Below are 6179 nucleotides of genomic sequence, written 5' to 3'. Positions count from 1 at the left end.
ATGGATAACTTGGTAATTAAATGAAAGAGACCTTTGTCTGCTAAGTTATATGAACTCAACAAGTTCTATAAACTCATTGAGTATTAGTTATCTCTCCTTTAATATATGGAATAATTAGAGAATTGCAGATATGTATACAAGTTGCATACTATTTCCTTTTGATATGTCATTTTATAAGCATCCCTCTCTCACTGATTTGCTGAACTGTGCCCTCACTAGGCGTCTTATTTTCTTTGTTCTTAGAGAGAAAGACTTTTAGACACTTAAGCCTCTATATTAAGCCCCAGATCCAGAATTAGGTGGTCCATGAACAAAATTGTCTTGAATCAGTGTTCTTTATCACCAGACCAGATTTAGATCCTAGACGTACCCTCTCATTTCCTTGGTCAAATGGCAAGCCCAACATTAACTCCAGTCAACAAAATTGATGAATTGAGATCCATCCTAGTCCTCTCGGATCTCTCTCTCTCTCACGTGTATAAGGTAAGACTCATTTTCTGCACCTAATAGATTTTTCTTAAGTTAACAAATGGTGTAAGCTATATTATAAGAAACCATGATGTTCCACAGAATCCAGACTTTTGTGTCACAAAGTAAACCAGAATCAGAGGTTCTGATGCCATGAGGGACCCTTCTCCATTGTCCCTCCTTGCTTCCCGCATGACTGCTTTGTTCTTTTCTGGTCAGACTGACATTTTTTGTTTCTTTGTTTCATAATGCACAATTTAGGGCCATGCATAGTCTCTAGATTACATGGTAAATATCCAACCACTTAAAGAGAGAAAATAACTTCACCCAGGTTTTTCAAATTACTAATGAAAAAATTCTGACTATACCAGCTAGGATTATGTTCCTAACTTCAGTCCAATTCACTGAGCATATGGGGTTGAAATTCTGTTTTAATAAGAGGCTCTAGTGTCCCACTGAACTACATGAATGGAGGGTGGCAAGATCGAAGATTTCCTGAAATAAGGTCTGGGAAGGCAATCAAAAAGATATCAGATATTCCTAGTCCCTTTCTATGTCAGGGACCCTGTGTTTAATCACAAAAGATTTGGAGAAACAGTTTCCATGGCAACTCCTCCTCATAATGAGTTTAATGATTGATTTGTCCCACTTTCTGGTCATTCTGTAACTTCCTTGTTTGTGTAGATCTCTGAGAGCCATGACTAATGTCTAGTTAGCTTCTGGGTGTCCAAAGGACACTTGAATTGACTGTTGGCATGCATTTTCCTCCTAAAATCACCTTCTGAGTTCTGATGCTTGGAAGCTCTTATTATGGCTTTTGGCATATCAAGATATACCTTGGACCACCAAGATCAACTTGTATTGTTGCATTCATTTTCCTTTCACTATTGTCTTTCTCTAACATCTGTTATCTAATTTGTACTACAGTCTGACCTTATGGAGATACTAGAGAGTCCTTCACATTTTGACAGCACTCTCCTCCAAGTAGCCTTTAGGAACACTTTTGTCTTCCTTGACACAATGTACTGATATAAAGAGGGGACATGATTCTACCATATCCTGGAACACCAATATGCTGGAATGGCCCTCCTGCTTGACAAACCTTATGACAGAGATCAAATTGCATGCTGATTAGTTGGCATGGCTATTAACCTTCTTGCTCAGCTCCTATGCCAGAAGGAAAGACAAACAGGACTTTACTGGGGCAGTAAATATTCCATACAGACTTGGATAAAAGTAGTTACATCTGTGAAAGATTTACATTTATAGTCAACATAAATTAACTGTCCAAAGAAAATGAAAAATATAGATGTCTACATAATTTACTAGTGGATTACCTTGCATAGCTTCAAAGTATATTTAAGTGATTACCAGTAGAGCCCTAGTGATGACAAGCAGTTTAGATTCACTGTGAGGATATTATTGTTTCCTACACAAATGAATGAAAGTATAAATAATGCAGCTTCAGGAGGACACTCTTCTTTTCTTTGTATCAAATACTTGGCCGTCATAAGACAGGGTGGCAGAAGCTTTGGGAGGATGCTAATCTCACACACTGTACCAACTTGAAATTATGGAGGGAAGATGCATGTGCTCTGATTCCTTGTGATAAAAATGTATTTTATGAGTTAAATGAACATATGCTTCTGAAAGGATAATGACCTCTAGGAAACACTACCCTAAGTGAAATTTGCCTGATCTAAGAACAAATGTATAAATTATTAGCACAAGAAATATATAACAATCTAATTATTTAATACATGTTATTCTAACAATAGAATGTTAGCATTCAAATGAATCTAATATATCCTTTTGGGTTACCCTTCTACTCCAGTAAGCACAGCAGATGAACAGAAAAGTGAACGCTGCATTTTGAGATCACAAAGTGAAGACACAACCTACTCAAAACTAAAACCTTAGTATTATGACTCTTACTAGAATATTCATTAACTTTTACCATTCTCTTTAAGAAAAACCATTCAGAAACTCTAGCACATTTCCTAACACATAAGTGGTACTCAGTAAATATTTGTGGAATGGATTAATCAATGACTCAATATTTATTATCTTCAGTGGAAAAATCAAGGTTCAGAGAAGTAGAAGACAGAGTCCTCTTACCTAATTACTCTATAATTCAGTAAGGAAATACAACTCAATATATTTAAAGCTCTTAGTTTAAGCCAATTATTCCAGACACAATGTCATTTTTTTTTTTTTTTTTTTTTTTTTGCGGTATGCGGACCTCTCACTGTTGTGGCCTCTCCCACTGCGGAGCACAGGCTCCGGATGCGCAGTCTCAGCGGCCATGGCTCACGGGCCCAGCCGCTCCACAGCATGTGGGATCTTCCTGGACCGGGGCACGAACCCGTGTCCCTTGCATTGGCAGGTGGACTCTCAACCACTGCGCCACCAGGGAAGCCCCACAATGTCATTTTTGACAAAAGTTTTCCTGGAGAATATTTTATTACTGCCACTTAAATGAACACCAACTATAATTTGGGAATGTGAAGTTATGAATACTTGGGTCTTTCTCAGCCTAAACGGTGCTTCCAAAACATGAACAAATTTTGGAATTTGACCTTTTCAGCCTACTTTGTTGAGCTGTTTCACTGACTTTGCATGTTTTCGTCTTCTGAACTGTGAAGTTAGGTTGAAAATAAATGAAGATGTTCCTCTTGATAAATATATGAAGTGAAAAGGACTGTCTCTAATCTATACTGAAATACAATATTCATTCTATTCTCAGAATCAGAAAAGATACCATTAGGATTCCACCACTTTTGTATCTTTGACAATGTTTTAGTACTATATCATATTATATCATTGGTACAAACTTCCATTAAAAGCTGCAAGAGGGCTTCCCTGGTGGCGCAGTGGTTGAGAGTCCGCCTGCCGATGCAGGGGACACGGGTTCGTGCTCAGGTCCGGGAGGATCCCACATGCCGCGGAGCGGCTGGGCCCGTGAGCCATGGCCGCTGAGCCTGCGCGTCCCAAGCCTGTTGCTCTGCAACGGGAGGGGCCACAACAGTGAGAGGCCCGCGTACCACAAAAAAAAAAAAAAAAAAAAAAAAAGACTGATATTTGAAAGGGAAACCATGGACAACAGTACTATATGACAAAATGTGAGAGAGAATCAATCATCCCAACATTTGGTCTGCACTGTTTCACTGCAGTATAGCCATTGTTTTCACATGGACCAGAGCTGCCAAAAATACAGACTCATTTTCACCTAGATGACACTACATCAGTAATCTCCAATGAGGGAGAGTCAAACAACAATGTCCAGTAGCAGATTTTTGTAACTTTAGCTTAAAAGACAGTTACTACTCACCTTGGCCCTTTTCCTCCTTTTGGGTTGGACTGTGAACATGATGGCGAGATTTGGATCAGCCATACTGAATTATGAATTCATACTGGAAATAGCATCCAGGCAAGGAGGAAAAACAAAGTCAGAAGGATCTTGGTTCCATGAGGAAACTCATGCAGCATATTCCCCAAACTGTCTTTGGACTACCTGTCTCTGTACTCTACTTTGAGAATAGAACAAATTACTTATTGAATTTAAGATTTTGTTACACCATGGCTCTCTAACTAATTAACAAATTCAATTGTTAATTATAAAGGTAATTTGTATCCAGGAAAAGTTTTTGTTGGTTACCACACTCAAGTGGGGGGAAATATACATATTCATAAATAGAAAGAAAATGTGCTTAAATGGTACCTTCAGAAGACCTAAGAATTTTTTATTGTTATTTGGCACCTCAATTATTCTACCTTGCTAGAGTAATATGTACATAGGGAATAATAACAGAGTATATCTTATTCATTTTAAAGGGCATTGACTACAGAAGTGAGTACTTCATTACAGTGAACAATTTTAGATAAAGAATAATCCCCCCTGCGATCCAAACTTCAGTATCTAATGATACAGATTTTAGAAATGACTGACACAAATGAGAAGAAAAGTTTTTTGAAACACAGAGAAAAAATATTTGTCTCCAGAGCTTAGGGCCGTAGTGCCCTGTATTCAATATGCAGGTCTTCTCAAAGTCAGGAGGCCTCTGGACCCAATAACCAAGGGGAAAAAGAGACGAGTGAGAGACAGAGAGACAGAGAAAAAAGGAGGGAGGGAGAGAGAGAGAAGAGAGGAAGGAAATAATCAATTGTCTGTTTTTTCTCCTTCAATTCACTGATAGAAAATAGTAGCCTCATATTTAAGCAAAACCCCTCTTTTTTTTTTTTTAACATCTTTATTGGAGTATAACTGCTTTACAATGGTGTGTTAGTTTCTGCTGTATAACAAAGTGAATTAGCTATACATATACATATATCCCCATATCTCCTCCCTCTTGCATCTCCCTGCCACCCTCCCTATCCCACCCCTTTAGGTGGATGCAAAGCACCAAGCTAATCTCCCTGTGCTATATGGCTGCTTCCCACTATCTATTTTACATTTGGTAGTGTATATATGTCCATGCCATTTCTCACTTCGTCCCAGCTTACCCTTCCACCTCCCTGTGTCCTCAAATCCATTCTCTATCTCTGTGTCTTTATTCCTGTCCTGTCCCTAGGTTCTTCAGAACCACTTGTTTTTTGTTTTTAGATTCCGTATATATGTGTCAGCATACAGTATTTGTTTTTCTCCTTCTGACTTACTTCACCCTGTATGACAGACTCTAGGTCCATCCACCTCACTACAAATAACTCAATTTCGTTTCTTTTTATGGCTGAGTAATATTCCATTGTATATATGTGCCACATCTTCTTTACCCATTCATCTGTTGATGGACACTTATAGGTGGAATTTCTGTCTTTCAAACAACTTATCCTTGAGGAAGAAAAGGGGAAAGGAGAAAGTAGGAGGTTTAAAGTCACTCTGTGATAAAGTTGGGACCCAAGAAATACTTGTTGAATGGAGGCATGGATGAATGAATCAATAAATAAATGAACAACTGGGTAAGTGATGTCAACAAGTTGCACTACTTTTTAAAAATTGTGTTCTGTGTGTATGTATAAACACATATACATATTTACATATGGTCTTTCCTCAAATATAATAATATAAATATAAATAAATATGTTTAAATTTACATTTGGTAAAAAAATCACTTTTTCATATGTAACTGTATTTTTAACATACATGTAAATTTGTGTAGCCATCACTGCAAACCAGATACAGAATAATTCCACAACCCCCAAAATTTCTCTTGTGCTGCCCCATGCTAGTCAAGCACTCCCAAAACTCCTAACCCCAGCCAATAAGAAACCTATTCTTCATCCCTGTAATTTTGTCTTTTCTAGAATGTAATATATTTAGAATCAGATAATATGTAATATTTGGTTTCTTTCACTTAGCATAATGCTTTTGAGATTCAATTGTGCTATTGTGTTTATCAATAATTTGTTCCTTTTTAACTGCTGGATAGCAATCCATTATACCACAATTTGTTTATTCAAATGTTAAAGAAAATTTAGGTTGTTTCCACATTTGGGTGACTATGGATAATACTGCTAGAACTATCCATGTACAGATTTTTGGTTGAATATATAGGCATTTCTCTAGGGTACGTGCCTAGGAGTGGGATTGCTGGGTCTCATGGTAGGTGTATGCTTACTTCAACCACCAGGCTGTATTCCAATGTGGCTGTAACATTTTGCATGGTTACCATCAGTGGGTGAGAATTCCAAATGTTCCATATCCTTGTCAATTT

Source organism: Stenella coeruleoalba (genome assembly GCF_951394435.1).
Source record: "Stenella coeruleoalba genome assembly, chromosome: 20".
NCBI lineage: Eukaryota > Metazoa > Chordata > Mammalia > Artiodactyla > Delphinidae > Stenella > Stenella coeruleoalba.
Note: the sequence above shows the minus strand (reverse complement) of the source record.